Below are 9,987 nucleotides of genomic sequence, written 5' to 3'. Positions count from 1 at the left end.
GCCCCCTCCGACAGAACAAAAAAGTCTAGTTGCAGTCAGGCTAGAAGACATGCAATTGCGATTGGGTGTGACACTTGCAGTTGCATTCCTAGTGTCGGACATGCAACCGGCCCGCCCCCACTCTCGCTGCCCCCTCCGATAAAATAAAGGTCCAGTTGCAACCATGTTAGGGGACATGCAGTTGCGTTCGGGGGCGGCACTTGCAGCTGTGGCGATGTTGTCGGGCTTGCAACCGGCCCGCCCCCTCTACCGGTGCCCCTTCCAACAGAAAAAAAACTTTCAGTTGTGGTCGGGCTAGAAGACATGGAGTTGCGGTTGGGTGCGACACTTGTAGTTGCATTCCTAGTGTCGAACATGCAACTGTCTCTACTGGTCTCTAGTCGAACCACAAACAAAGTAAAAAAAACTCAAACCAGAAACAAAGTCTAGTTGGCCGGTGACAAATATTTTTGAGAAGGAAAAAAGATAAGTTACTCGCCAGTGACATACATACAATTGTGTGTGGCCGATGTGCATGAAACTGTGTGTGGTCGATGGGCGTGTCGGCAATAATATTTTTGGAAAAAAAGGTTGCATATAGATACTGACAATAAAACATATAATTGTATGTGATTCGATGTACATGCAACTATGTGCGTTCGATGTATGTGTAAACAAGTGACAATATGTTTTTAAATAATAATAGCAATAGAAAATAAAGAAAAAAGGAAACGAAAATGAGAACAAACCAAAGCGAACAACCCTATTAATCGCTCATGTCCCAGGCAACACGAGCACTAACAAAAAGTTCAGCCTAGAAGAAAGCCTAAAAAACAGACAAAGGAAAAGCCACACCACCCCTCACGGCCAGCCCATGGGGCATCTCTATCCAACACAAAGAAGAATAGAAGAGAAGGCAAGAAAAGAAAAAAGAAACAAGGCAGTGAGCCGGGGGCACAACTAAAACAGGCCGATACAACACAAGGAAACAGTGATCCTGAATGATCCTGAATCTTAAACAAAAAACGATGGAAGGTCAAGTACATCGACTGAGACTTCCTTAAAAATCAGCCGACTGGTTTTTAGCCCAACCGCACAAAAAACACCATAGAGTTGCACTCACGTTGAATACATGCAGTTGTTGTCGGGGGCGACACTTGTAGCTGCATGCCTAGTGGCATATATGCAACAAACCCTCCCCCTGACAAAGCACCACTAAGTTGCAGTAGAATTGAAGCCATGCAGTTGCCGTCGAGCACAACACTTGCAATTGTGTATCAGCAGGCATGCAACCATTCCTTTCCCCAAAAAAAAACACAGAGTTGTAAATCGGGGCAACAATTACAGTTGCATGCACAGTGGCATGCATGCAACTGCCCCTTCCCCAACAAAAATACCACATAGTTGTAGTCGGGTTGAAGATATGTAATTACCGTAGGGGAGATGTTTGCAGTTGCATGGCTAGTGACATGCATGCAAGTGCCCCTCCCGACTAAACACCACAAAATTTTAGTCGGAATACGACACTTGCAGTTATGTGCCTAGTGGCACAAAACAATTTTCCACTTCCCCAACAAAACTCCACATAGTTGCAGTCCCATTGAAGTCATGCTGTTACGTCGGGGTGTGAGACTCGCAGTTATGTGCCTAGTGATAAACATGCAACTATCCCCTCCCCCGACAAAGAACAATTGATTTACAGGCGGTGAAGTTAGGGAGATTGTCCAACCAGATGACAATGTTGTCAATTTTCAAAAATAAAAATGTGTTGATCAGTTAAGAAAATAAAAAAGAATAAGCTAACTAGAATCGTGCAAAAAAAGGTTTGAAAAAAACAATAAAAAAGGAAAAAAGAAATGCAAGAGAAAAGGAGAAAATACAAACTGTAAAAAGAAATTCAAACATGACAAGGAACATAGACGAAATAATCATTTAAAATACTTGAAATTAAATAAAATATTTAAAAAGATTCTCAACCGCTTCCCCACCCCCTCTTTGGACGGTTTGTTTCCCCGTTGAAAAATTAAGCCCAAAACTAGACAAAAAAGAAACCTCTCAAGCCCAGCCCATAGCGCATGTTTGGCAAACACGAGAGAAAAGAAACAACAAAAGAAAAGGAAATTGGCCCATCGCACACCTAAGCAATCGATTTCAATATAAGACAGACATAGCTACATAGATCTTGAAGCAACAATGATCTAACGGCCAAGGAGTCGACTGAGTTTTAACAGTCCTGTATGAACCTAAACTGAGAAAAAATAAAATGAAAAATAAATAAATAATAAAAGTAATGGTAGAAAATAAAAAAAGTCGGGGCCTATGAACTGCTACTAACTGAATGAAGAACAAAAAGACACACACAAGTCACTTCACTCTACCTGTTCGTTCCCATCCTGTAGAAAAAAAATCAAAAAGAAAAAAAGAAACGGACCTAAACCTTGTAGAACAACCGGCAAAATAAAGCCCAACACACAAAGAAAAAGGACCTCTGCCCAGCCGACCACCTGAAGCCTGCCCCGACGAAAAAAACAAAGACAAAAAAACAGGCCCACCCAATTCGTTCCCTATGTGGGCTGATATACAGGAAACAACAGGGTTGCACGGATCCTAAAGCAACACAAAGATCTAAGGGTCAACAAATCGATTGAGACTTCACTAAAAATCAGTCGACTGATTTTTAGCAAAGCCGTTTACCAAATAGGGCCATGGCAAAATATGGCGTATCATATGACCACATGGTCGTATGGAAGTAAATCAAGTCCGAAAATTGCCTCTTCAAACGGGATTCTTCATCGATTTTGTCCCCTTTCATTCCTACGGCTTCCTTAGCCTAAGGGATGTTTTGAGAGAGGATAAGGCTCACCTAGAGCCCTTGGTTATGGGAAAGATCTTATAGATAGATACACCTTCAAACTTAGCCGTCGCATCAATCTCATCTCTGAAATTCATCAAGCTTCATCTCTGTTAGACTGTATTTACACGTGTATATTGTAACGTTGTATACCACCTCATTATATATATATGTGATAGGCCACCCCTAGAGGGTTGTGCCGGTTCCCCCCAAAGTCTATTGTCTTACATGGTATCACGCTAGGTTACGTCCGCTTCCGCCTAAAAACCCTAAACCGCCGCCGCCGCCGCCGCCGCCACCGCCGCCGCCGCCGCCGCGCCCGCCGCCGCCGTCGCCCGACTGCTATGACGTCCGCCGCTGCGTCCGGCTCCACCGCCACCGGTTTTCTGCCGGCCTCCCTCGCGGCACTTCTCTCAAGGCTGCTGGATGCCGCCTCCCTTCAGGCGCCGATCGGGACACGGAGCGTCGGCTCCCTCTTCGCACTCCCGCCGGCTGCTACTTCGTCCGGGCAGGCGCTTGTGGCCCACACCGCCGCCCCGTCAACCGCGGCTGTCGCGCTCTCGGCCACTGCGCCGCTGGTGGCGGAGGACGTCGCGCTGGCCGGCTTCGCGGCGTCAACCGTGGCCATCGCGCCCTCTGTCACCGCGCCGGCTGCCCCTCCGACTGTCTCCAGGGTGTTCTCACCTCAGCCAGTCTCCTCGATGGGATCGCAGCCGCCGCCGCCGTTTCACTTCGGCCATCTCATCACCATCAAGTTGTCGTCGGACAATTACATCTTCTGGCGCGCGCAGGTTCTTCCGCTTCTTGGGAGTCACTACCTGCTTGGCTATGTCGACGGCTCTCTCCCTTGCCCTCCTGCGCTGGTTGACAGCGTGCATGGTCCGGTCTATAATCCGGCTCACCGTGTCTGGACAGGGCAGGATCAGGCGAACCTCTCCTCCATCCAGGGGTCGCTCTCTCCGGCCGTTGCTGGGCTTGTTGTCTTCGCCAAGACGTCCCACGAGGCATGGACTATTCTTGAGCGCTCGTTTGCGGCACAGTCGCAGGCTCGTGTATCTGGGCTCCGTCGCCAACTTGGGGAGTGTCAGAAGCTTGACTCCACCGCCACTGAGTTCTACAACAAAGTCAAGAGTCTCGCCGACACGCTGGCCTCCATTGGACAGCCCCTCACCGACTCCGGGTTCAACTCGTTTATTGTCAATGGTCTTGATGAGGAGTATGACGCCCTAGTCCAGATCATCAATGAGAGGGGCAACTCCACGCCCATGCCAGCACACGAGGTCTTTTCACGCCTCCTGCTTACTGAGCAACGAGTCGAGACGCGCCGATCCAGGGGCAACGGCGCTCTCTCGGCAAACGCCGCCACCAAGGGTGGTCGCTCCTCTGCTTCATCCAGGGCTCCTTCGGGGCAGTCACCACCACCTGCCTCGGCCCCTCCTCCTACTGCGACGCTACCAGGGGCTGGCGGTCCACGTGTGTGCCAGCTTTGTGGTCGCGATGGGCACTGGGCCTCGAAGTGTCACAAGCGCTTCCAGCGGGGTTTTCTTGGTCTTGGCAATGACGGGAAGGATACACGCAAGTTTGCTCGTCAGGTCGCCATGGCTGATCGTCCGCCGCCGCAGAAGCCACAGGGACACACTCAGTCCTACTCCATTGATCCCCACTGGTACATGGACTCTGGGGCGACAGAGCACCTGACCAGTGAGATGGGGAAGCTTCACACTCGTGAACCCTACCATGGTTCCGACAAGATCCACACCGCCAATGGAGCAGGTATGCACATCTCTCATATTGGTCAAGCATCACTTCTCACTAGACATGCCAATAGGAGTCTTCAACTTCGCAATGTTCTTCGAGTTCCATCTGTGACACGTAATCTTCTTTTAGTTCCTAAACTCACTCGTGATAATAATGTGCTTTGTGAATTTCATCCTTTTGATCTTTTTATTAAGGATCGGGGCACGAGGGACATTCTTCTTAGTGGGCGGCTCTGCCAAGGTCTCTATCGTCTGGAGCATCCTGGCGTCGCTCGCGTCTTCAGTGGAGTTCGGGTATCTCCGTCACAGTGGCATGCTCGTCTTGGTCACCCGGCCACACCTATTGTCCGGCATGTTTTGCGTCGTCATGAGCTTCCTAGTGTGTCTAGTAATAAAGATGTACCAGTGTGTGATGCTTGTCAGCAGGGGAAGAGTCATCAACTTCCTTTTTCAGAGTCCAGTCGTGAGGTGAAACATCCTTTAGAACTTGTGTTTTCAGATGTATGGGGTCCTGCTCAGACTTCTGTTAGTGGTCATAATTATTATATCAGTTTTGTTGATGCTTACAGCCGCTTTACCTGGCTTTATCTTATCAAACGTAAATCTGATGTGTTTGACATTTTTGTTCAGTTCCAAAAACATGTTGAACGCCTTCTCAAGCACAAAATTGTTCATGTTCAGTCGGACTGGGGTGGCGAGTATCGCAACCTCAACTCCTTCTTTCAGTCGCTTGGGATCACTCACCGTTTAGCATGTCCACATACTCATCAGCAGAATGGTTCAGTAGAACGTAAGCATCGTCACATTGTTGAAGCTGGTCTGACTCTTTTGGCCCATGCATCTGTTCCGTTTCGTTTTTGGAGTGATGCTTTCACCACTGCATGTTTTCTCATCAATCGTACTCCCACTCGTGTTTTGAATATGAAGACTCCCATTGAAGTTCTCCTTAATGAACAACCGGACTACACCTTTCTCAAGGTGTTTGGGTGTGCTTGCTGGCCCCATCTCCGTCCATATAACAAGCGTAAGCTCGAGTTTCGTTCCAAGAAGTGTGTTTTTCTTGGTTATAGCTCTCTTCATAAAGGATACAAATGTCTTCATGTTCCCACTAATCGTGTATACATCTCTCGGGATGTTGTGTTTGATGAGCATGTTTTTCCCTTTGCCAAGCTCCCTGTGTCCACTACCGAGCCACCTGTCATGCATTCATCCTCTGTTGCTTCTGACCAATTTGATGATGTTGCATATTCTCCTCTATTGTTGCCTAACCATGGTGCAGGCACTGGTCGTGGGGCTCGTTTGGAGATTCTGGAAGCGCCATCTTCCTCTTTGTTGCCATCGCCTTCATCCTCGGCACCTTCTGTTGTGCATGAGGAGCACATGGCGCCCCTGCATGGCCTCGGTTTCCATGCTCATGCACGGCCGATCGACGTCCTGGCCCGGTCGCCTCTGGCTTCTGGGCTGCCTTCGCCATCGTCGCGCCCTGCAACCCCGCCGACTGGGCCGGCCTCCTCGGTCCCCGTCTCGCCCAGGGCGTCGGGGCAGTCATCACCAGGCCTGGCCTCGCCCGCCCTTGCCTCGCCCAGGGTGTCTGGGCCCTTCTCACCAGGGCCGGCCTCGCCTGCTCTCGCCTCGCCAAGGCCGTCTGGGCCGGTGTCACCGGAGCTGGCCTCGCCCACCCTCGGTTCGCCCATGGCCTCTGAGCCCCTGTCGTCGGGCCAGTCTTCGCCATGCAGCCCGGAGTCGTCTGTCCCGAGCTCGCCTGAGGTGATTCCTGCATCTCCGGCGACTGTCACGTCTCCGTCACTCGCCTCAGCCGGCTCCTGCTGCTGCTCTACGTCCACATACACGCAGTCGGAGTGGCATTTTTCAGCCTAAGCAACGTCACGATGGCACAGTTGCTTGGTTAGCGGCGTGCATGTCTGCTGCTCTCGCAGATCCATCCTCTGAGCCACACACGTATCAAGCTGCTATGCGCATTCCTCATTGGAGAGAGGCCATGGAGCAGGAGTATCAAGCGCTTCTTCACAATCAGACATGGACTCTTGTTCCTCCACAATCACGGGTAAATGTCATTGATTCCAAGTGGGTTTTCAAAGTGAAGAGGCATTCTGATGGGTCCATTGAGCGCTATAAGGCTCGTCTGGTTGCTCGTGGTTTTCGACAGCGTTTTGGACTTGACTATGAAGACACCTTCAGTCCAGTGGTCAAGCCTACTACCATCAGACTTCTTCTCTCTCTGGCTGTTACTCGAGGTTGGTTTCTTCGTCAGCTTGATGTTCAAAATGCTTTTCTTCATGGTGTCTTGGCGGAGGAGGTTTACATGCGCCAGCCTCCGGGTTTCTCTGATCCGGATCGCCCTGATCATCTCTGTCGTCTGTCCAAGGCAATTTATGGTCTGAAGCAGGCTCCTCGTGCTTGGCATGCTCGTCTTGCAATGGCTCTTCGTGCTCATGGTTTTGCATCATCAACTGCTGACTCCTCATTGTTTCTTCTTCAAAGGCCTGAGGTTACTATGTACTTGTTGGTCTATGTAGATGATATCATTTTGGTCAGTTCCTCTCAGTCGGCTGCTACTGCGCTTGTTCGCTCACTTGGTGCTGATTTTGCGGTCAAGGACCTTGGGAAGCTTCATTACTTTCTTGGTGTGGAGGTTACTTCTCGTGCTGCTGGCCTTGTTATGACGCAGAAGAAGTACTCTCTGGATTTGTTGCAGCGAGCTGGGATGCTTAAGTGCAAACCGACGACTACACCCATGTCTACCACTGATAAGCTCAATGCTGTTGATGGTGTGCTTCTTTCTTCTTCTGATGCGACCGAGTACCGGAGTATTGTTGGTGGGCTCCAGTACTTGACGATCACGCGACCAGACATTTCCTATGCTGTTAACCGAGTCTGCCAGTATCTGCAGTCACCCCGTGACACTCATTGGTCTGCTGTTAAGCGGATTTTGCGCTATATTCGTTTCACGGTGGCTCATGGTTTGCATATTCGGCCGTCTGATTCTGGTTGTCTTTCAGCATATTCTGATGCAGACTGGGCCGGCAATCCGGATGACAGGCGATCCACGGGGGGTTATGCTGTCTTCTTTGGCTCTAACCTGATTGCCTGGAGTGCTCGGAAACAGGCTACTGTCTCGCGTAGCAGTACTGAGGCTGAGTATAAGGCTGTGGCCAATGCCACATCAGAGATTATCTGGGTACAGTCCTTGCTTCAGGAGTTAAGTATACCCCAATCACAGCCTCCTGTTCTTTGGTGTGATAACATCGGTGCTACATACCTTTCTGCAAATCCGGTATTCCATGCCCGAACGAAACACATTGAAGTTGACTATCACTTTGTGCGTGAACGTGTCTCTCAGAAGCAACTACAGGTCAAGTTTATTTCTTCCAAGGATCAACTTGCTGACATCTTCACCAAGCCATTGTCTTTGCCACAGTTTGAGACTTGCAGGCGCAATCTTACCCTTCTAGATTCATTAGAAAGTGGCTAAGATTGAGGGAGGGTGTTAGACTGTATTTACACGTGTATATTGTAACGTTGTATACCACCTCATTATATATATATGTGATAGGCCACCCCTAGAGGGTTGTGCCGGTTCCCCCCAAAGTCTATTGTCTTACAATCTCCACGTCCAGCCGTCGTCCACATCCAGAACACCATGCGTTGTTGCAACCACCGTAAGACCTGGCTTAGCTCACCTGCCACCTCTGCAGCAACTGGTGGCACAGGGCCGGGCAGGGCCAAGACCATGTCCGTGGAGGAGACCTGGTACCACCCGACGCAATCGTCATCGTGGCGGCGGTACCGGTGCTCGCAGCAAGACAACTGCGGCCATTTTTCGCATGTGGCGTGCAAGACACCCGACCACAAGGAGTCGTGAAGCTACGACGAGATGGTGTAGGACCTAGGACGGCACGGTGACCCATGGCATCTTCGAGCACGAGACGACGACGGTGGCGGTCTCCACGAGTGATAGGCGCGGCTGCCGAGGCTGGTGTTGGGCTGCTCGACGTGCGAGGCTGGCGGGAGCGTGGACACGCACGACGGCGTGCCGACGCTGGGCAACTAGGCCATGTCATTCGGCACGATCACCCGGAAGAGCTTCCAGTGCCTCTTCTCATTCTGCCTGCTGGCGACGCACAACTCGGCCGTGGACATGGAGGCTGGCGCCGGGGCTAGCAAGATGGATATCGTGTACTTGATGAATGCGCCGACCTTGGACGTGCAAGTCACGGGCGTGTTCATGAACGGGAAGCGCCTAGACAACATCCCGCTGGAGGTGCGCATTCAGATCGGACTGAACACGGGCATGGGCACCTCTGTGACGTTGATGGTGGAGCCGGCGTACGGCGTAGTAATGCTGGAGAAGGTGGACGAGGTGACCGGGTTTGAACACTGCTACAAGTGGGACGGCGTGAACCTGGCGCCCGAAGTAATTGTGCCAAAGATGGTGCTGGTGTTGCAGGACGGCGCGAGGCTGGAGCCAAGCCCGGTCGAGCTTTGCTACACTTTTTTTTTAGAAAAGGAGGATGCACCCCCGGCCTCTTCATCTCGACGATGCATACGGCCACTTTATTAATTATTAAGCACAAAAAACCTTATAAAGTAGTACATCAGTGAGCCTGAAGCCACCATTTAGACAACATCTGTCGCTACTCCTATCCCCTTGATGCAGTGGTGTCAAATGTCCGAGCCTAACACCAAACAGACATCACACCAAATCCTAACATCTAATGCCGGATGCCCCATCCTAGCCACATACCGGGACTGGGTCACACACCGGTCCGGCGCACTCACCAAGGCTGCCGCCGCCTTCTTCCACCGATCCATCTCCAGAGCAGGCACTGACGCACAGACCTTGCCAGGCCTGCCGTCGACGCCACCATGGCGTCAGACAGCTCGACCACCCTGCGCTCGTCCATCCAACTGCATCCGTCATCAAAATGCAGCTGCACCATGCCGCCAACACTCGTCGCCAATGACGCGGTAGATACAACGCCGCACCACCTAGCAACCTCCGCACCATCGCCACTGTTGGAGCTACTCGGAACCCACCATCCACAACATCTCTCTACCGAACAGCTCCTCCCAAGATGGCGCCTCCAGGGAGGATACGACGCGCAGGACGCCGCCGCCGCCCAATCCAGAATGAATTTGGACTTTCGTCCGGGAGGGGTTCAGGAGTGGATAGGGGGGACCTCGGCTTCGCCTCCAGGAAGGGTAACGGCGTCAAGTGACGTCGCCAATGCCGGGCCGAACACGCCGACCAAAGTTTCCTCCGGTCCCCATCCTATGCCACCAAACCTCCGTGTACTCCAGATCCGGCAAGCCACGATTCGAAACCCGTGAAGATGAAAGAGCCATGGGGCTCAACCCACCAGAAAGGAGGATCGAGAA

The 9,987-nt window shown here is 51.3% G+C and overlaps 1 pseudogene; it reads left to right on the top strand.

The window, feature by feature from the left end:
• The first annotated feature begins 8,248 nt into the window (after positions 1 to 8,248).
• Positions 8,249 to 9,169, top strand: LOC119357268 (annotated as a pseudogene).
• The last annotated feature ends 818 nt before the right edge of the window (positions 9,170 to 9,987 follow it).

This window comes from Triticum dicoccoides, chromosome 1A (assembly GCF_002162155.2).
Source record: "Triticum dicoccoides isolate Atlit2015 ecotype Zavitan chromosome 1A, WEW_v2.0, whole genome shotgun sequence".
Taxonomy (NCBI): Eukaryota; Viridiplantae; Streptophyta; class Magnoliopsida; order Poales; family Poaceae; genus Triticum; species Triticum dicoccoides.
Note: the sequence above shows the minus strand (reverse complement) of the source record. Positions and strands in the feature narration are given on the sequence as shown.